This window comes from Nyctereutes procyonoides, unplaced genomic scaffold, assembly GCF_905146905.1.
Source record: "Nyctereutes procyonoides isolate TBG_1078 unplaced genomic scaffold, NYPRO_anot_genome, whole genome shotgun sequence".
Classification (NCBI taxonomy): Eukaryota; Metazoa; Chordata; class Mammalia; order Carnivora; family Canidae; genus Nyctereutes; species Nyctereutes procyonoides.
In genome coordinates, this window is record NW_026575134.1 from 24,154,959 (window position 1) to 24,178,055 (window position 23,097).

The 23,097-nt window shown below is 36.7% G+C and overlaps 1 protein-coding gene across 3 annotated transcripts in view; it reads right to left on the minus strand.

Annotated features, from left to right (window-relative positions):
• Positions 1–23,097, minus strand: part of SEMA3D (semaphorin 3D) — a 205,491-nt gene that overhangs the window by 144,442 nt on the left and 37,952 nt on the right. The window contains exon 1 of one of the 3 annotated variants that reach the window (XM_055300976.1): positions 1,932–1,949. The exons of the other annotated variants lie outside the window; for them this stretch is intronic. The gene's annotated coding sequence lies outside the window, so the exon portion shown is untranslated. Of the gene's footprint in view, positions 1–1,931; positions 1,950–23,097 lie in introns of those variants that run through there. 3 annotated transcript variants of the gene reach the window in all.

Consider the following 23,097-nt stretch of genomic DNA (forward strand, 5'->3'; position numbering starts at 1 on the left):
TGGCATTGGAAACTAAGTTTATACAAGAGTTATTTTTTTCACTATTTGCATTTCTAATTGTGTCTCTCTTAAGTGACAATTGCAAAAGAAGTTTGTATGCTCATTGTAGGAGGGCTAGTCCAGAAAACGGCTAGGTCTCTGGAAGGTTATCCATAATAGAAGTCTGCAAAATTTGTCACAGATTCCTTACCAGCTACTACCAGAATTCAAGAATTCCCCAAACCCTGACCTAGTCAATATTCTCACCTGTGGTTTAGTTCTACTATTAAAATTCTAAAAATAATTTTTGAAATATAATTATAACTTTTATAAACAAACTGACATTATAATTTCCATTTTTCTACACTTAGATGGTTACATTGTTAAATTTCTTTTATTTACATTTCTAAATGTAAATGGTCCCAGTTACAACTATAACTCCTGAGGGTCATGTCAGAAATAGAAAAGAGGTGATTAAGCACTCAGGCACAAAGCCCAGGTCTGCCATAGGCCTCCTGTTTATCAATAAAATTACTTATCCTTACTGTGTCTCACTTATTATATCTGAAATAGTAAATAATAAGAGTATTTAACTCATTTGTTGTAAGGATTAAAAAACCATTCATTCCGTAAAGAAAGCACTATACAATGCCCAGTACAGGTGTAAGTGATCAATGAGTATTAGACTTTTAAAAATCATTATATTCAATGTGTCTTTTCTACTAAAATTCTTTTTTTTTAAGATTTTATTTATTTATGAGAGACATAGAGAGAGAGAGAGAGAGGCAGAGACACAGGCAGAGGGAGAAGCAGGCTCCATGCAGGGAGCCTGATGCAGGACTCGATCCCAGGACTCCAGATCACTCCAGATGTTCCAAAGGCAGATGCTCAACCACTGAGCCACCCAGGCATCTCTACTAAAATTCTTTTTAAGTACAAATACAAATGATGGCTTTAAAAGCATTTAATAATGATCTGAGTGTATGTTTAAAAATTTTAAGGCCTGTAAAATAAAGATGTCTTAGGAAAATAATATATAACCTCCAAGAATATGAAGACAAATGAAGAAAATAATTAAAAGAGATTATCAAAAGAGACAAATGAGCATGCCAGTAAATAAATTCCATTTCTATGGTTTAAGAGGAGGCTATCAGTGATAGTTTGAATCTTGTTATGAGGGATAAGATACTGTATCTCTAGTGCTTCCAGTTCTACTCATTTAAATTAAACCATGCAATTTATCAAGAAAGGGAAAATAGATAAATATCCAATAAAAGAGTAATTTTAAATTAAATTTAAAAATTTATATTTTACTTGGTGTACTATTTTCCATTCCAACCACTAGCTTTTATTTTTAAAATGGTCATAAAGGTCTTTCATGAATTTAGTTGTTTTTCACATTCTTTAAACAATTTATTTACTATGATGCCACTGAAGAAGTTTACATACTTTATATATTTGGTAAGTTATGACATCCTTGACATATATATAGGATTATTTTAAATAGTTAACTTAAATAATTTCCCTGTATCAATAAATAACCACATTTAAATGTAGCTATATTTTATCCAAGACCAGTTTTTGTAAGTATTTCTTATTTACATTAAAATTGTTACTTTATTATAAAGTGAATTTTGAAATTCATATCAGCTTACAAAACATGGTTGATTCTATTAACACCCTATGATTATATACCATAACATAGAAAAATTTTGTGTGATATGTAACAGGAGTTAAAAAATAATTTTTAGTTTATAATAACCCAGAAAATAGCGAAGCAATAAATCCGCTGAAAGCAGAGCAAAATGAGTTGTTATGTTGATATTTGATTAGGTTTAGGTAAATTAAAAAGAAAAAACACCCTTACTTTAAATTTTAAATTATTCCAAATCCGTAAACATGCCAAGTATTGTTTATAATAGTTTTCAAAATTGCTGTTATTTATAGCATACCAAGGACTTGAGGTTGTCTCTCCCACAACTTCAGAGTTATTGCACCTCCTAGAACACCTTAATATATCTGCTAGCCCTAAGATGGAACATTAAAAGCACATATCAAAAAATTTCTTGCATATTCCATATATATTTGCACAAGTATTCGATGTTTTTATAGCATGAGTTCTACTGTCCTCAAGGTGCATATTTCAATTCATGTTAATTAAAAACCAATAAAAATACAAATAAATGACAATGTATTGTGTAAAACCAAATAGCATTACTGTATGTAAAGTGATTAAATATTGTTTTATAATACAGGTTTTAAACTTTCTGTATTTATACCTTCATATGAAGATATTGTACTTTTTGCCCGACACAGGAATTGATCTCACGACCCTAAGATCATGACCTAAGCTGAAACTAAGGGTCAGCCCTTTAACCCACTGAGCTGCCCTTGCACCCAGAAGATAATATCCTTTAAAGTATGATTCAGTAAGTGATTCGGAAACAATGTTAGATATACTAGATATGCAATGTGGAAGGACAGTGCGAACGTTTTTAAAGGGCCATGGGTAATAAAGCTAAATTAATCCCTCATACCTGAATTCTCTTAATAAATATAGTGGAATAGTTCTTGGGCTCATTTGCTTTTGAAAAGTAACATGCAAGTGCCCAGTAGTGAGCAGTGTGCCTACGTAAAGAATGGACTGGGTGTCAGGTGCCTGGGTGGCTCCATTGGTTAAACAGTTGGCTCTTTATTTTGGCTCAGGTCATGATCTCAGGGTCTGGGATCAAGCCCTGCCTTAGGTTCCACACTCAGTGGGGAGTCTACTTGAGGACTCACTTCCCTCCTCTTTCTGCCCACCCCTCTCCCGGCCCCCGCTAAAGTGTGCTAACTCTCCCCCCGCCCCCCCCCCTTCTAAAATAATAAATCTTAAAAATAAAATAAAATAAAATAATAAATCTTAAAAAAAAAAAAGGAATGAACTGGGTGCTTCCTTATAAAGTGAGACTGATAAATTTCTTTATCAGGCAGCCAGCCCCATATTTATAAACACTCTCTGGTCTTTCTCATGTAAGCATATTTTGCCTTTTTTAATTAATTATTACATAATTGCTCTTTTAAAGACTGTTCTGAATATTTGAATATCCAGTTTCCCCTTCCACCCTCACTACCATCCTTACCTAGTTCCCTATTAACCATTACCAATTTCTTTTCTTCTTCTTCTTCTTTATTGAGATATAATTGACACACAACATTTATCCATTTCTGAGCTGTGCTTAATTCCATCTTTACACCCTCTGGTGTATTTGAAGAACTGGATTTAAATGGCCATCCCAAATCTTTCTGTTTCATTTAGGATAAACAAGGAATTCCTGCATTTATCACACAGCTACAGATGGACTTTTCCCCATTTTTATTTTTTACACATTTCTCCCCTAGAAAAAACGTTTTATCTACATGACCCCTGAAGTTTCACTAAAAAAATGAAACTAGCAGTATACTCCCGATTTTTAAATGCAGAATTCACTTTAGGTAATCACTCAAAATCCTCAATAATTAAACTAATTTATTTTTACCACATGTTATAGCAACTGTTATAAAATTCTTGAGTCTCCCAGAGGTAACACAAACTAAGAAATCAGGTCTTGGTTGTGCGATGGTTCAGGTTGCAAATCCCTGTTTTGCTATTTATCAGCTTTACACCCTAAGAGAATTCACTTAATTTCTTTAAGTCAATTTTCCTCATCTATATGGCCAGAATCTCAGTTCTTATTAAATATAATTATTGCTAGAATAAAATGAGATAATGCAAGGAAAGCACTTAGCACCTTGTCTGGCACCTCGCTAGCTCTCAAAAAATGCTAGCACAAAGCTCTTCCATTTTTGCATGGTCTGTGATAGCAAGTATTTTTCAAAAGATATTAATGAATATAAAACTTAAAAGGAAGCCTGGAAACTCCCATGCACTCCTATCATGCTTGCAAACGTGTTTGTGTAACTTGGCATAAATGTTCCTAACCTTCATTCCACAATGTAAATTTTTTCAATGCATAATCAGATAAAATCCCTATTAAAGTAATAAAAATACATTATTTTCTCTAAACTTCCAATTTGTTGGGCCACATGCACTGCCAAAATGAAACTCTAACCAAAAGAACACATTTAATTGCTTTATAGGATATGGAAATTGTTAGAAAATAAAAATAAAGGCAAAGTAAAAAAGAAATATTTTTGTTTGAGAACAATTAACTTGGAGTTACCAGATACGTTTGCAGACAAAGTCTATGGAGGAAGTCTTAGAAATGCGATTAATATTTATAAACAGTTTTGACAGTAAGCCAATATAAAGTTACTTTTGAAAGTTTATTTGGATATTGTTAAGAGCTTTAATTATAACTGCTGTACTTTTCAGGTTATTCAAAACACTGAACTGTTACAGCAGAGTAAAATCACAATTTAAAGACCTTTCCAAATAATATTTAAGCCATTCTGTACATCTCACAAGATCCATATCTGTACTTTCCAGAACAAGCCTCGTTTCCATCTAGGGACACTTGTACTGTTTTCAGCCACACAAAGGCAAGGACATCAATCACATTCACCACTCTATCACCAAAGCCTAGCACGTTGCCTCACAGAAGGTAGGAGAGCTGCATATGTTTGTTTAAGAAATGAAAGAAGCAGTCAGTCTCCTCTTTGCTTTATCAGCCCACTTCTCTGACATATGGTAATAAGCAGCTCAAATCTCTGTATATCATTCCTATGTGGATATCATGAAGACTCAAAAAATCTGTGCAGCCTCAAGAGTCCTAAAATCGTATGGAAACTTTGGACCAAATCAGAATGACCCATAGCTGCTACAAAGATTCATATAAAAAATTAAAAACAAAAGAAAAAGAAAAGGAAAAAAATAAGAGGGATGACTGAGTGAGTCAGAAACATTCTTGGTATTTCTGTGTATCTTTTTTTCAAGAGTTTTCAGAATCTGAGTTTCTTTAACCTCCCTTGAGAATGTTATGGAAAACCCCTGTATGTAGAAAGAAGCCATGAAAGGTGAAGAATTTGAAATTTGGAGTCAGGTAAGCTTAGGTATGAATTCCAGTTTTACCACTTTGTGAACAAGATTTTCTTTGAAATTTAGGAAATGATGTCACCTTGTTATGCTATTCAATGTGAAATAATACATATTAAGTAGGTGTAAAGCAAACATTAGCCATTAGCAAGATTATTCTCTGTTACAGATTAAGATAGCTCCATTGCCCCAGTTGAGTGGGTCTGTCAGTGAACACGTTGATACTTAAGATTTGGAAGTAAGCAAATGCTCGCTAACTATTTAGAAAATTCTAAGTTTCACCCCCTTCCTCCAACCCCATGGTCTCAGTGGAGAAACTTTCATAATAAGAAAATGATATTTTAATGTGATTCTTCACGATCTCCTTTATACTTTCTGTTTCTATCTTTCTGTCAGCTATTGAGCTTTATGCAGAAGACAAAGTATAAAAGTGAACATAGGTAGAAATGAAACACATTAAGAATTCCCCACCGAGGGCCCCTGGGTGGCTCAGATCGTGTCTGCCTGCCTTAGGCTCGGGTCAGATCCCAGCAGGGCAGCAGCTTCTCCCTCCCCTTCTGCCCATCACCTCAGCTCACACTTTCTCTCGCTCCTGCTCTTTCTCTCAAATCAATAAATCAGACCTTTTTTTTAAAAAAAAAAAAGAATTATCTGCCAAGTATTCATCCTGCCTTTACAATTTGCACATTCCTAGAACAGTCACAGCACAAGTCTTACTCAAATAAATGCACATCCAAATTAAAAGAGGGTGGGAGAGCAGTGTCTAAGTGGTAAAATATGCAAACCACTTAGAGAAAAAAAGTAGAGAAGTAAAGATCATTGCTGTCTTAGGCAAGAAAGAATGCGAAGTCCAATTACAATACCACATGCATGTGTCTTTTGGAATGTCAAAGAACGGCAAAGAATTCTTGGTCATAAAACAAGGAGAAGAGATATCTTCCTATTTTTGGCACTTCAAAATTTCAGTTTTTTAGACCTCTCTTCAGTAAGACCGTGTCTTACTTTACTAATAAAATCAAGGGTTTTCTTTTCAAGTTACCTTGTGTACTCAGAAAGCGCTGCCATGGACTGTGATAAGCATTAGTATTAAGTAGCCATACAGCTTTGATTGTTACAATACTGCATGTGATTCATCTAAAACAAGCATATGTAACATCGATCTAACGCAGATTTGTAAATCCATACACCTCGGGAAAAACTGTCACAATCTATAAATGGTATTTCAAGTGTAGAGCAAATAAGCTACACATTTGCCTACAATACTGATTTGCTTCAAACACAATAAAAAAAGGTAAAATCATTACCATCAGAAGGCAAATAATGCCTTATTGCTGCTAAAAAATAAATTGACATCAACTAGAAGACAATTCCAGTACTTTGCTACTTGCAGATTTTTGTCACACAAATTCAACCATTATATTCTGACTTTTAAAATATATGCCAGCTTCTCTAGTTACTAGTGTACAAAGGATGCAGAGACCATGAGCAAGGATGAATCATGTTATAGCACAAAGAGCACTGAGTTAAGAGCCTACAGACCTGACTAAAGTCTGGCTTTATCTCACACAGAACATCTCGTCTTTAGGATTTTAATCAGCCACTCAGAGACTCCTTTTATGTAAAGTTAACATGCTGACAGGTCACTGATCTAACAAGGCTATTACATAGTTCTCGTGAAGTGCATATTAATATTTCAAAAATGGTTAACGGGCAATATACACAGACCTCACAGCTTCTTTAAAGGGGTTAACTTTTTAAGCTTAATTTCAGAAAACCTGCTTTTAGATCTATTCTAATTTCTTCTTTATTGAATAGACAAGAATACACACACACACACACACACACACACACACACACTCCAAGGGAGGAAGGTGAGGAAAGATCTGTTACATTTTCTATTTAATTACCAAAGTTGCCATCTGTGTCAGTGATGCCATTTCATAATGTACTTGTTATTTCATCTCTAGGATTAATTTTTCCACTCCAGTTTTGAGGCCACTAATGGAGCCTGGGTTATGATGACTGTATGCCTGAGTTACTACAATTGGTATTCCGGACTCTGCCTGTAGCCTCCAATCTAGGCAGTGCCTGATGTTTCCAGATTTGTTTTCTTAAATGTCTGCTTTCAAAATGCCATCTCTAATCTAAAATATGAACCCCATGGTTTTGCATGCCAGTTCCTTCTTTACATAAATCTCTGTTCTTTGATGTGCACTCCCTCTGTTCCAGGCAAGATGGTCAACCAGTACATGCCATCCAAGTCATGTTCATTTCCTTCTCCGTGTGCATGATGGCCTGGCTTCTCAGATCCAATCTCATCCAAAAAGCATTCCTGGATGAATTCCAGGTCACAACATTCACTCCCTATCAGGATCTCTATACTACATTTTTCTCTACCACACTAACTTGCAGTCAAATTATCTTGTATATGGTTTGAATTGTGCACATCTCTTCTGTCTCCAAAAATGCTGAAAGATGCTTAACACAGGAAATGTATATATGCTTTAATCCACCTCAGATAGCCCTTAGAACATGATGAGGCTCCAAGTAGAAGCCTAATAAATGGTATTAGATAGATAAGGCATGAACCAATTTATAAAGGAAAACAGAACAAAAATATCTTCTCTCCTGGCCTATTAGACACTAAATTAATTTTGGGGATAGAAGCCTCTATAAATTTTCGAAGAGAAAAGATATCCTTTAAAAAACCTAGAAATCACATGTAAATTTGTGATAGAGAAACTGACAAAATACAGTAATTATTGTAAGGAATTAGAGACAGAGATAGGTTTTGCTTTACTGAGAAAACACTGAGGTGTGAATGAGGAGATAGCACACAGGTCCACAGGACCTGGGGATGGCTATGCCATTCTTCACTTTAGGTCTGACGATATCCATTTCTTTAAGATGTTTAGCCATACATAAGATGATTCGATTTTAAAACAAACTCTCATGTAAATTGGTTTTCCAAAAATCTTCCAATGGGTTTATAATTCAGCCTAAAATAACTGCATTTCAGATAATATATCCAAAGTCATGGTTATGATTTACATGTATATCCACATAGTAACTTGTGCAGTTCTTAGCAAGGGGTGGTTTGACTAAAAACCTATGATTAAATCATACCAAAAGATACAAATTAGCTTGTAAGTTTACAAATGGTATTTTCCTTCAAAAACAATATGTTGGTATTTTTTAAAAATAATCTCTATCTTAGGACAGGAGTGGGCATGTGGGTATGAGCAGGACCTGGGGACTGTTCTCAGCATAGAGTCCTATTTCACGTCAGGAATGCAAAGGTACCAGCCCCGAATTTGAGCAAGGCACGTGGTGGAGGTCACGTTTCGCATCCTTTTTCAGAGCTGGTGAGGCAGGGTCAGTAAAGACTCACTAATTCAAAGTGATGTGTAAAATGCCCTTGACATTTCTTTAAAATAAATTGCTTACCTCCACTCCCTTTCACACCCTGTTCAAACCAGCTAGAACATGGACCAGGTGCTTGTAAGCTGGCTGTGGTAACACCGCAGCTGAGAGCAACCCTCTGAGGAACTCAGGGCAAGAAGACAGAAAAAAAATCTGGGGGCAAAACAGAGCCACTGACTCACCCTTTATCTGTCCTGCTGTATAACAGAGAAACACATTACTGTCTCGCTTGAGCACTGTATTTGGGAGTCTTTTTGTAAGACTTTTAAAGAACGGTTTAAAACCTACAGATATAAAATCTCTGACAGGTTTTGTACCTTCTATTACTTATAATACATTTCATAATAAAATTATTTTAAAACAACATAAACGTAGAATATTTGCCCTAAAATTATTAGCAAGTAAAGTTTTAATATTTCTATCATGTGGTCAGAAGATAAGAATCAGTAGATTAGATTCTCTTCAGTCTTTGTAGAATTTCATGCTTCTCAGCCCAACATAGTTCAACGGTACTTCCTCAAGAGTGTTCTAGGTTTGTGTCTTTCTTTGAGCTTAGAGATGCTCTCACTTCTTTCTTTATTCATTTTTGCTATGGAATTTCACAGACATGTTCTCTAACAGCAACCACAAAAACAAGGCTACTGCTAAAACACTGGTTAATAAGCTGTTAATAAATATGGATCAAAAGTCTGAAATGGTAATTGACATGGAATTGATTAGAAGTTAAGAAAGAAAGAATGGGAAAATAGAACTCATGACTTCATTTTATGGATAACAGTGTATGTGCCACTTGTAAACATGATAAATGCAGCCCACCCCTAATCAGTAAAAAGTACACTATGGAATTATTTTATAAGTTAACCTCAGAAAATATTACTTATGCTCATAAAAATATAGGATGCTCTATAACTAAATCTCCTGTACATAAATACCACCATAGTTATAATACCTTTCATTTTGTGTTTATTTATACACATAACATCATGTTAGAATACTTACGTAATATATAAAGAATATTTAGTAAATATGTAAGTTGACTTCTAAGCATTCAACACTGAAATCTATGGGAAACCAGACTAGACAGTAACACCCACTCTCGGAACACCTCTACTTCAAAACATATTTAGCGTAATCAGAAGAGTCCTCACACAAAGGAACCCAAGAAACCTCATTCTCAGCCTCTTAGAATTTTTCATTCTTTTTAACAGCAACCATTACTGACAAACATCTTTTTGTAACGATACAATAGTCTTTAACTGAAAACAAACCTTTGACTATCAGTCTGAAGAAAGCAGTTTCATCATGGGTTCCTGACATTAATTCAAGGCCAGTTATCCCACCAGCAAGTCTTCTGTCCTTAGGTAATTAATGAGACCTTGCTATGTTCTAGATGTTTGTGTCTCCCCGCCAAATTCATATGTTGAAATCCTAAATGCCCACAAGTGATGGTATTAGGACATGGGGTTTAGGAAGGTACCTGAGTCATGAGGACAGAACCCTCATGAATGGCTCAGTGCCTTTAAAAAGGAGGCTCTAGAGAGATCCGCAGCCCCTTGTAGAAAGGAAGGACACAGGGAGAAGTGCCAACCGTAAGCTGGGTAGAAGGCTCTCGGGAAAAGGCAACCGTGCTGGAGCCTTAACGGTGGACTTCCAGCCTCCAGAACTGTGAGCCGTTAGTCTCTGTTGTTTATAAACTACCCAGTTGGTGGTATGCTGTGGAGCAGCCCAAGCAGACTAAGACAGACCTCTCTAAGCTTTACTGTCCTTTGCTTTACTGCTCTTTTCCTTAAAATAAGGAAACTGGAACCCTTGGAATGCTAGGGTCTCTTCTAAACCTAAAACCCCAGCATGGCAGGTCTGGTCATGTTGGAGCATCTCCCATTTTCCCAAATTAAAAAGCCACACAGATAGAAAGAAAAGTTTATTGGTAACAAGAGTGTTTGCCTTTATATATAGATTCTTCCCCCATATTCATCATATTTACTAAGTGAAGTGTTGAATATGATTTTGTCAAAATGCTTGAGTGATTTAAAAATTTCAGATTTACTCAAGAAAAGCAAAGTATATCATAGATACAATCAATCAAGAATTCCAAGACAGAAACAAAGCCCAATGATGTTTCAATAAGCATTCATAAAATTAAAAACTGCTTTTCAAATAAACTGCTTTACTGCAAAGCTTTAAAAAATGAAAACATTGGGGACACCTGGGTGGTTCAGCAGTTGAGCTTCTGCCTTCAGTCCAGGGCCTGATCCTGGAGACCCAGGATCAAGTCCCACATCGGGCTCCCTGCGTGGAGCCTGCTCCTCCCTCTGCCTGTGTCTCTGCCTCTCTCTCTCTCTCTGTCTCTCATGAATAAATAAATAAATAATCTTAAAAAAAAAAAGAATGAAAACATTTTACTATGCCAGTGTTTTAAACTTGAAGCTACAACAACATGACATTGGTATAACAAGATACCTATTCTGTCGGTTACAGGATGCAAATAAAAGGGGGGCTACAGGATGCAAAGTTGAAATATAGTAATTAATTTTTTAAATTATTAATGTCAGTATAATCTCTAATCATATTTGAAATGGCTGGACATTTGTAATGAAGAAAGCAAAGGGGCATCTCTAAGTAGCTAGGCAGGCTTTGGTTGAAAGCAACATGTTAGCATAAAGAAGAATGTTAAAAATTTATAATAAGCTTATTGTGGCAATGATAATACATTTACTTGTTTGATATGATTACAAGTTTTAGCCTAAACTTATAAGTGAAATGTACAATAGAGTTTAGTAATATAGCTGGGCTAATTATTAGAAGCACTGGAAAATCCTATGTTCCAACAGGTATATTTCTGTTAGAAGACATTAAGAAATGTTGGAAAGAAAAACAGAAATAAAATTTTTAATCTTAATAATTGAACTTTTATTTCTTAAAAAGTCAGCCATAATATCTAACATCAGATTTATTATTTTTGTCAATCTGAGAAACCATTACTGATCAGAACTAGATTTTAAAATGGATTATATTGTTCACAGTATTTGTCACTTGTACTATTGTCTTAAGCATCTTATCCCGATATTACCATAAATAGCAACGCAGTGGTAATATTATCACACTGAATCCAGATAATGCTTTGCATTATCATTTATTTGGTTACACATAAGGAAGGGGAAATCAGGAAGGGTTTATTTAGACAATGCAAAATGTATCCACTATCATTTGACTCTTATAAACAACATATTAAATCCTTTAATAAAGTACTTTATCAAGTACTCAACATAATATACAATAGTTTGCTATATTATAATTCATCCTTGGGGAAAATCTGTTAAACTATAGTATGAATAAAGATAATCCAAAAATTGTGTTTAATAAAGAGTTGTCATAAACTTTAGATGCACAGCTAACTAAAATAGGTGCTCTATGAACCATAAGTCTGAAACACACACTAAATAATATATTTTGCTGGAAGGAAGCAAAGAGGAGCATTAAGGAGTATTTTCAATGGTGGCAATGCTAAAGTTTTAAATTTATTCAGCTATGATTAATAAAGCATTTACAGTGTGACAGAGATTCTTGTAGGTGTTGGGGATAAAACACAAAAACCAATAGTGAAGCTTCCACTCCCAGTAGAGCTTTCTATTAAGGATGAGTACAAGGAGGCAGATAGTAGTTAAAAGACATATTGAAAAAAAAAAGACATATTGCATAGATTATGACAAGTGCTACAGAAAAAAAAATGTGAAAGAATAAAGCACAGGGAATGCCACTGTTTCGGGTCTGCAATTATAAGGAAATGCTTACAGAAGGTCTCAGTGAAAAGCTAAATTGAAGCAACGATCTGGAGAAGGTTAAAATTCAGTGAATGAAATACCCAGAGTCTTAGCTGTGGAGGTGGTAAAGCAGTGGTCAGATTCTGCATGTGCTCTAAAGTTGGAGCCAACACCATTCATCAAGAGCCTGGATATGGGACATGAAGAAGCAATGCTCAAGAGGAGGTTCCTTAGAAGATCAAAATTTGGGTTTTGGAGATGTTAAACACCTAGAAGGCAGCTGAATTAAAGTCAGCAGGTAGGGGAGCAGTCAGGGACAGAAGTAGACCTTCAGGAGTCATCGGTGTGTAGAGGGCATTAATGCGAGGGGAGCTGCCAAGGGCAGGCATGCAGGAAGAGGAAAGAACAGAGGCATGCACTGATCCTGGACATGCTCTTTTGGGCAAAGTGCAGGGAGATGAGTCAGAATTGGCCACCAAGCCCGGGAAAAAGTTGATAGTGATGGAGTAGGAAAGCCAAAGGTGTGTGGGCAGTCTGGATCTGTGGGAGCTCTTTAAAGGAAGGTGATGTGATTATGAGAACCTGTGTATCAAATGTTACTAACGTGTCAAAAAGTAAGATCTGGAAATTGACCATTGATATAAATGGTATTAAGAGTTGTGCAGTAACTAAAAAATCAGCTGCCGTTCAAACTGATAGCTATTTTTATATGCTTTTAACAAGAGAAGTGTCATTTTGCATCAGCAAATACCTTAAATTTAAGGCTTACAGCAACCTGAAATCAATGTAAGAAGACAGCATTTCCACCTTTCTCACAGAGAATCTAAAGAATAATGCCCTTAATACATTGCAAAAGCATATGTAAGAAAGCAAATTAATATTATTTACTCTCACTTACTTAAAGCAACCTAAGCCACTCTTAGGATATACATCATTGTGTTCAGTCTCACCAAGACAAAAATGTTGCCCAACCATGATGCTCCATTGACTGTATGATACATCCTGTTTTCAGAATTGTTAAAATGGGAAAAAATACCCATCTTAGAATTCATAAAATACTACAGAATTATCCCCTTTTTGTGGCTAGACTGTTTGACATTGTTTCCCCAAAAATGAGACAAATGATAAAGACTATAATTTATAGTGCTTTTACACCATAAGGCATCACTGTCACCATACAATAATAGTAACAAAAACACTCATCATCACCTTTTTCTCCCTGCATGAAAATCAAAACTCTGTAAACTATCAACACAGCAAAAAAAGTAAGAAGGATGAAAATAAGTAAAATTAAATAAATGTGGTGCATGCTGTAACTAATTATCGAGCAGTTAACATGCTACTATAGGCTACTGTGAGTGAGTGTCCCATGAATTGTAAATGTATGTATGTGAAGGACATTTACTAACCTATTGGCAAATTTAAGTTTATGAGGCATGATTTATAAGAGAAGACAGACTATTACTATGCCTGAAACCAATTTCACCATACATGTTCACTAACTGACTTCAAATAAAAACTTGAGGGGTGCATGCGAGGTTCGGTCGGTGAAGCGGCCGGCTCTGGATTTCGGGCCAGGTCTTGATCTCAGGCCTTCAGATGGGGCAGGAGCTGGCCTCCATGCTCAGCACGGAGCCCCCCACCCCCACTGCTCACAGTCTCTCTCTCTCTCTCAAATAAATAAACAAGTAAATAAATCTTTAAAAAAAAAACTGGAAAAGGGAAAAAAGACACAATTTTACAAATATAATACCTACAGAGAAAAAATATTCTATTTTATCTGATTTAAAATAATAATTGAGCCACTACTGTGAAAGACTGTTATTTAATTTATTCAGTCAAGGAAGCATTTATTGAGCACCTTCTAAGTCAAGCACCTTTCCAGGCATCGCAGATACCGAGTGAACACAGAAAAAAAGTCTCTATTCAAACAGTTTGCATTCTAAAGAAAGGACAGAAAAAAAAAAAAAAAGGAAATGACATATGTATCAGAACGTGGTAAGCGCTACGGAGAAAAAGAGAAGCGATAAAAAGGTGGAATGGGGAAGTTGCCGTGTAAATAGGATACCCTTATTTAAGTGACATCATGTTGGCTTATTACGAACATTTCAAACATTTCCCCTCTTTTAAACAGAGCACCGACATTAAAAGCAAAGCCTGAATTCTCATTTGGAGCACTGCACTTCCTGGGCATGTAAGGGTAGGGCAAAGTCTCATTTCCTCCACTTTAATTGAAAAGAGAATGATGCTTTTTTAAAGTGAAAAGAAACCGCCTCTGAACTCTCTCTGTTACCTGGTATTGCTTTTCTCTGTGTATACCAGATGAATGGTTAAGATGTCCAAATGTATTTTCATGAAATGGTTACAAGCCATAATATCTCAGACATGATGATTGAAAAGACAAATGCAAAACAAGTTTTTGCAGAACATAGCCAAGAGTTGTCTCCTTTTGAAATATCCAATTAGAGTGAAAATATAATCGGCCTACTCATATTCAATCAATCTTGAGATGAGTAATGAGTGACTTCTGGAACTTGTAATTCTTCCAAGACTTATACATTGTCTGAATCTGAGAACTAATTAAATTAAATGGCATTTATAATGCCATGTGTTATATAAAGGGCTAAAGTAAACCCGTAGCATCAGTGGAAATGAACTAAGGTTCTAATGTGCGTGAGATCAGGTACGGTCAAAAAACACTGGAGACAGTCTTCTGCATGAGGCCACTTCAAATATCAGCACATGATTTCATTGAACTGTCCTCTTACAGCTAAATTCTTATTTCTTATTTCCTGACTTTATCATCTATCACTTATTGTATATAATCAGTGATCTAAAACTTGCAAGACACAAACACATTGTTAACAGTTTCTGATTACTGAAGAGTCCTTATTAAGGGCCAAACCTATAGAATCCAAGTTTCAAGAAATTTTCCTTGGGTGAATGCCTAGTGTTAAACGAATGAATGTATAATGTGACTAGGGATAGGAGAGAGTGGGGTTTGAAAACACTTTTAATTAGAGCAATTTTTTGGCTTTTTTTACATAAAAATGATAAAATTCAAAATATATTCAGAATTCTCAAAACAAGAAAAATAATTGCTTTAATCTATTTCTTGCTGTAGAGACAGAGACTTGGTACTTTAGCAAAGTCTGATTGTTGTTCTTTGTACCAACTAGTTTACTGTCAAGAAAAACCAATTTTATATCATTAAAACAATCTCTGGGACTCACAGCACAAAACAAAGCTCCCTGCACGGACTAAAGTCAAAGGGTTCTTTACATTCTCTCACAATGCACAATATCTTGGTGTAAAATTCAAGGTAAATTTTACTGCTGCTTATTTCATTAATAATAGATTATAGTTATTACAAAAGTGATATCTTTGCATCTACACAATTCAACCATAGAGAAGCAAAAAGAATGTAAAAACTTCTCAGCCCTATTCACACTCCACTCAGAGATTGTTGCTGTTAAAATTTTATCTTTCTGTATTTTTCTGTGCATGTGCACAGACACACTTTATCACTGTGAGATGATATCAAATACTCTTTTGTAACCTACTTAGAAGTTAATTTATCTTCATTTTGCCTGTCAGTAACCATTTACTCCATTTAATAGCCATTCCACATTAAAATTTTTGGGATTGCCCCCAAAGTGTTCTTTACCTGGTTTGCCCAACTTAAGATCCAGGTGCACGTGACAGACACGCTGTAAATAGTTATTGTGTCTCTATCATTTTCTATCTAGGGCACAAATCATCTCCCTTTTCTCTTTTCATGACATTAACTTGTTAATGAGACATAGGTTCAAGTTATCTTTCAAAAAAATGCTTTAACCTCTCCATAAATTTCAGTGTTATCACGAGTTAAGAAGTTATTTGAAAACCATGTGTTAACTAACTGCACAGTGTGCCTATTCTCAAAGCTTTTGTTGGAATCCAGAGAAAATTAATCACTGCGCTATGGGGGATATTGCGCTAATTTTTAAAAGATTGAGTGTTCTCTTGATCTTTCTCCACTGGGAGAAGGACACGGTGCATGCCTCCCTGACAGAGCGGCACCGGCCTTAATGAATGAGTATGAAGGTTTTTAAGGACACAGTCTGAACTATTACTTACATGCACCTTCTTTGTGGTCTGTACAAAGCAATTTCCCCCACGAACTCTTTCACCCATCAGAGGGAAATCTAAATAAGAGTGTACTCCTGTTGGGCTGAGTAGTACCAGTTTACCTAAATTAATGTTTATTTAGTATTAATAATGTTTTCTATAGAGAGAAGTTGGGCTCTGTTTTCTCAAGGTTTTTGCCAAGTCTCATAAATCTGGGAAAAACCGGTCAATGTAACCCCTCCTAATAACCAAAGTGGCCACACACAGAATAAACAAGGACCCAGTTTATAAAGTCGTCACTGAGAGACCCTATTGGAGTAAATTTGGATTTCTCAGTATTAATTTATGATGTGTGCAATGCACTTTGCACCCAAAGAAGGAGAATAGGAAAAGAGTTACAAATTGCACAGAGTTACAAAATGTTTAATGTGCTAAACGGAGCTTTAATACATTAATGCGCTATTTAAATTTAACAACCACCCTACCATCCAAAAAAAGAAAAGAAAGAGAAAGAATGTGTTTCTGTGAATTACATGGAGGTTGGCTATGCATTTGAACTGGTCTGACCGTGTAAGAATTTCTAAACAATGATACACAACATCACTAAAAACAGACAGTTTGCTAGGTATTTCTCCCCCAGTTTTTAAATTATTTGATTGCTTACTTAAAACTTGAGATGTCATTTCTTTACCAACATAACTGATTCTTGAACCAAAAATGTCTAGTAAAACATTGAGAAAGTGCTTAGCTTTATCTATAATTTCAGTATCAGCTAGAGTTAATTCTATATGAATTTTATTATTTTAATAACCAAAATTTATTTTTCTGGACATGAAATTACAACCTTATTTGGGACGCCTGGGGGGCTCAGCCATTGGGCATCTGCCTTCAGCTCAGGTCATGATCCCAGGGTCCTAGGATCAAGTCCTACATTGGGCTCCTTGTGAGGAGTCTGCTTCTCCCTCTGCCTATGTCTCTGCTTCTCTCTCCATTTCTCATGAATAAATAAAATCTTTAAAAAAAAAAAAGAAATTACAATCTTATTTAAAACTCCATAATAAAAACTTACTGAAGATGTAATAATTTATTTATAAAAGACAGAGACATTAGGGAAATAAGGACTCTAAGTGTCTCATGGTGGTCCTAATTTTATGTAATCCTTCTTCATGGTAATACATTTTCCTCAATTTGCATTCACATGGATCTCAGAGAGCAGGATGCAGACACGTTTTAGAAAGAAGAGTAAAGGCTTTTGGTATTTGTTTGGTTTCAGAGATCCCAGAAAGAGGTTCTTCATAAGAAAGGAAAGAGGGATGGCATAGCTTAGTGTCTGAAAATCCTGTCAATGTTTTCTTTAATTTTATGGCTCCTTTTGTTTTCTCACTAGAAAGATTCCCAGACAAGCAACATAATGTGAATGTAATAACCTTTTCTCTTCTGGCTGAGTGATGGTTTCTCAAAATAAATATAAACCATCTTATATATCTTTTTTTCTTGAGTATTTCTTTCTTGAGAACCATACCCACAAATTGAAAAGACTTTCCCTACAAATGCCAAGTGCTAAGATATCACTCCCTTAATTAAGACAAGTAAAGTCAAGAGCAAGTCTACTTCAAGACAATTTGCTAAATTTTTCAAAAGGTACCTTGCTGGAAAACATGGGAGTACTGAAAATACAACTCATAGAAAAGAACTTCCATAAAAGGAACAGGACATTATCAGGAGTCAAGCTCCTCACTGAACAAGATAATAGAGATAATAGAGTGTGTTTAATAACTACCCAAACAAGCAAATCTGTTAGGGAGAAGGCCCTATGTTGGGAGGAAATGGTAATGCGTTTGCAGAGAAGTTATTTTTGATGACTCAAACACAAAACTGTGAAAGATTCAAAACACATAGGCATAAAGAAAGAGCACTTGGTATAAAAGGATAATTCCATCTACCTTATATTTATACAGTATTCCATAGTTTTGTTATATACACATACAACATACCCTTTCCCATGTTATACTATTTTAAATCCTTCACTTAATTAGGCATTTAAGATGGCATGTCATGGTATTGATTTAAAAAAAAAAGCAGTCATATTTTCAAAATAAAAAACCCAGCATAGTGGCAGATACCATAGATAGAAAAAATGGAGGAGTGGGCTTCTCATGTATTTACCACTGTAGATAGGTGGAGAAATGCACAGCGAAATCTCCAGGTGCTTTGGGTAACACGGCAGCCCACTTCGGAAGTCTATAAAAGGACGCTGCTAATCTGCGCGGGTGCTCAGAGGAGCAGCAAATTTAACATGGACAGCTCAAGAGAAGAGCCTCAGGAATGAAAAGGCCAAAAGAAGACGTGTTGGCATACCAACTGGGTGAAGTAAGCCACCCAGGAGAACGTGCCTCCGTCCAGGGAAGGGGGTCGCCGTGCTGCCAATCACAGTGTTAACATGAACTGCCCATGGGCGCTGGGCTTTTAATCATCCTTGTTTCTAACTACCTGTAAATACGTCTCTAACTACAGACCTGTTATAGCTACCTAGCCAGAAAGCCATTCAATCCCAATCACCCAAAGCATGTAATACCACAATCAATTGAGAGGCAAACTACGGCTACACACATAGGTACACACTTGTATACACAGAAAGCATGTGCTTCTATTTCTGACATCTAGGGGATAGGATTTCAAGAAATGGAAAAAATCAAATTCTTTTTCTTCCAGTACCTTATTTTTACATGTTTTATTTCTTCCTCCTAATGTTTTGCTTGCCTAGATACTGCGCATAACAGTATCAGCCGATTTATTGCTTTATGCCCATGTAGTTGGATCTGAAATAATCAGAATCAGTCCTGGACATATAACATAGGTGACGTGTCCTTCCCATTACCTTCAGAAAGCTTTCATCCATATGACCCACTCCCTGCTGTCTCCCACTAGATTCTTAGGACTCTTTCTTTGCTGAGAGAATTCGGAAGGTCCCAGACAAACCTGCTGAGCGCTAGTTCTGGTTTTCATTTCCGCAGACACCTATTACATAGTAGAGGGTAAATGATTTCAACCAGTGAATAAAAATTAAGCGCATGACACCTGCTACTAGAGCCCTGCTACTAATTTGTTACCACAGCAAAAGACGAGATGATGATGATCTATTCTTTAAAGGCTTGGAAACTTTGTTGACCAAGTGTGTGGTAGGAAATTAGCATTGAAATGAACAGGTGGGAAAAAGTTAAACTTTGATTTCAAACTCATAAGAATTTCGGTGACAAGGAACGAGTATCAACATTAGCCTTGCCCTGCCTGAGGTTAAGAGCTCTATGCTATTACATTTTCTATTTTTCTCTTTTCAATTAAAAAATGATTTCTACCCCTCAGGATTCATTTTATTATAACTTGACTTAGTTTTCTGTTCTGGGCCTTCAGGTTCGGACACTCCTTAATTACTTTCATGGTTGATTATGAAGGAAACAAGTATGTAGTTTAAAAGTTCTCATATGCGATTTATTCTAACGACCCAGATAAGATCCACCGAGTTCCTCGATGAGGGCAAATACACATTTCTGTAAGATATTTGTTTTTAAAAGGAAACAATGTTTATATAGTTAACTGGGTTACTGAAATGCAAAAATGAGATAAAACGGAAAATTAGTTCAGATCCTCTGACCCAGAGCACACCAGGGTTTCTGTGTAGTTAAGACACACACTTGAGAACATGGAAACTCTCAGTAAAATACGGCTCATATGGATTGTCAAAGAAAAAAGAAAAAAGTAGTGCTTCTGAGTGAAAAGTGTCATCAGAAATGCTGAAAAACAGCCCAACTCTTAAATTGCCACATCAAAATTGTAAATGGCCGAAGAGACACTGATAACATTATTTTCTTAAAAATGCACAAGGAAGAGGTGGCCCGGGCCGTGATGTGAGGGTCGTCGGGCATCCGGGGCAGGGGACCAGCAGGCTACGGAGGTGGGAGCCCGGGGTGAGGGGACGTGGCACCAGATGCTTTTAGTTGCTTTACGCTACTTTCCACCCTCTGTGCCTGAGGCTTCCTGACTTCTGTATTTTAGCATCCGGGGGCAAGGACTCGTCCCCGCGCCCAGAGGTGGGAGTGAGTCCTGAGGTGCAGGCCCGGCAGCCGCGGCCCTAGAGCCCCCGCACACCTGGGCACCGTGGGGCAGGTGCGCGCGGGGCAGCCGCGGCCCTACAGCCCCCCGACCCCCCCCCCCCCCGCACACCTGGGCGCCGTGGAGCAGGTGCAGGCCGGGCAGCCGCGGCCCTACAGCCCCCCGACCACACCCCCCCCAGCACACCTGGGCGCCGTGGGGCAGGCGGCCACCTCAGGGCGGACACGCACCTGCACGTGTCGGGCTGCGACCTGGCGCCGCGCACCGGGTGGCCGGGAGGGGACGTCCCAGCCCGGATCCCGAGCCCCCAGGAGGCGCGGACAAAACGCAAGCGCTGCGGGCCGCCGTCGAGCAGGTGTCCGGGGGCCCAGCTGCCCAGAACCAGGTGCGCGCGCGCGCACGCGCACACACACACACACTCAGGAAGTAACTGTGCTTGTTCATGAATGCAATGGAAATATTGATTTTATTCTTTCTTTCAATGTAGTTGAACAGGACATAAACAACGTACTAACTTGTTTGGCTTTAACTAATAAGTTATTTGGCTGCAACTAATGAACAGAATTCTTGGTTTTTGTTTGTGGCCTGGTGGTGCCTTGAAAATATCATTGAGCTGCTAACATATCATGAACTGAAACACTCTGGAAACTTGTAAGTGCTTTTCTAGAAAATTAAAAAAAAAAAAAAATGTACCCGGGCGCTTGGGTGGCTCAGTCAGTTAAGCATCTGCCCTTGGCTCTCAGGTCGTGAGCCCAGGCCCTGTGTCCCCGCCCTGGTCCCCGGGAAGTCTCTTCCTTCTCTCCCTCTGCCTAGGCTCCCCCTGCCTGTGCTCTCGCGCATGCTCACTCTCTCCCTCTTTCTCTCCCTGTCAAATAAATAAATACATAAATAAATAAATCTTAAAAAAAAAAGTATCACAGCAAATAGGATCACCCACCAAATCACGCCTGAAGAAGGAGTTGTGCATGCAATAGACTAATCAGTTCGCCACTTAAATCTTCAAGCTCCGCTGTGATAGCTCCTTCACTCTATTCCACACTTTCCAGCTTTTGCTAGATTTATAGCCAGAAGATTATGGTCATTGGAACTTTTCCTATATTGCTGTTTTCTGAGTTTATGTCTGAGTTCACTAGGTAGGGAGAAGAAGCCTGGGCTAACAATGTCCTCATTGTAGCACCACAATTAATCCCTTCTGGAAAGAGTCCAAAGCTGACTTTCTTCACACTGACTTTCCTCTGCAGTAATAATGTTATTTTGTGTTTCCTGTGAATTCCTTTCATTGTGAAGGTGGAATAAACAAAGTAACATTTCAAAAAACGTTCCTAAGGTTTTAAAAATAATCTAAACCAGTCATAACATAAAAGTTTAATATTTGAAGCTTTCTTCAAATGCTAAGCAATATAAATGTTTAAATAGCACGGTTACCTGCAACAAAGAAATACACACACACACACACACATACACCTATGGAGTTAGAGATATGATCTGATATTCCTGAGACCAAAGGCAAGTAAAGCTACATAAAAAAGAAATTGCCACAGAAATCCTGTGTAAAAATTGAGTAGAGGAAAGAAATTGTCATCTATGAAGTTTATTGACTTTCTCACTCCTTCTTTTGGTCCTGTGGAGTCTGTCTCTTTTCCTTATTTTGGAAATCTTCAATAAAACCAGGTAAACTTTCCCATGTTTATGTATATATTAAAAATTCCTGGAACTCCTTTCCAATCCCCAGTTAAAACAAAACAAAACAAAACGAAGCCAACACACAAGCAAACAAAAACAGTGTGATGTTCTTAATGAACGTTATAATAGATTCTTTTCAAAATCAGTTCCAAAAAGCATATAGTTCCTCATCAAAAGTCCATAATCAGATAAGATGATATCTCAATATCAGTTAAAATTGAGCTTCATGGTGGATTTGTGTGTATATGTGATGATCATACAGGCATGCAATTTTTAATTCAGTTATTGGAGTTGGTCTGGATACTATTCTACCTTCTCAAAGCATCTCGCATAATGCTTTTTGCATTAACATTCTATATTCAATTTATTGTATTGAATTGAAGGTTCTAGGGCATCTTAAGTTTTTATCTTAGACTTTTCCTAAAGAATGTTAAATAATTTTAATTCATATTATAAATTTATAGATTTTAGGTCCTCCCCAAAAAAGAATGAAAAGTTTTCTGAACTTACTTTGGTCAAAACAATGAAAAATACCACAAAACCATTTGAAAAGAAAACCTCTTACAAATATGGTTCCCTGAGTGCTTTTCTTTACTTCAAATTATATCAAATGTTCATTATCATATGTATGCTATGTCCTGCTAACAAAATATAGAAAAATATCATCACTGTACAATTTTCTGTTTCCCTCTGATTAATTAACCACTTGTCATCATTATCATTTAATCCATTCTTTGCTTTGTTTTTATGTTTTATTTTGCACCTATACTTGCTTGTAGAAAAATATTTGCTTATCCAAAGAGAGTGCTTTTTGATCTCAGGTTTTGATCATTTCAACTACCTGTTGGACAAATTCTGCTGAAATGTGCAAATAAGTAACAACTGAATTGACTTCCTACTGATTTTTTGTCTAAGTCAAAGCTGTATACGAAAGGATCACTCTTATCCATAAGCAAGTAAAAAGAGTATCAATATATGCAAATAAAGTTGATCAGATAAAAAAAATAAATGATTTGG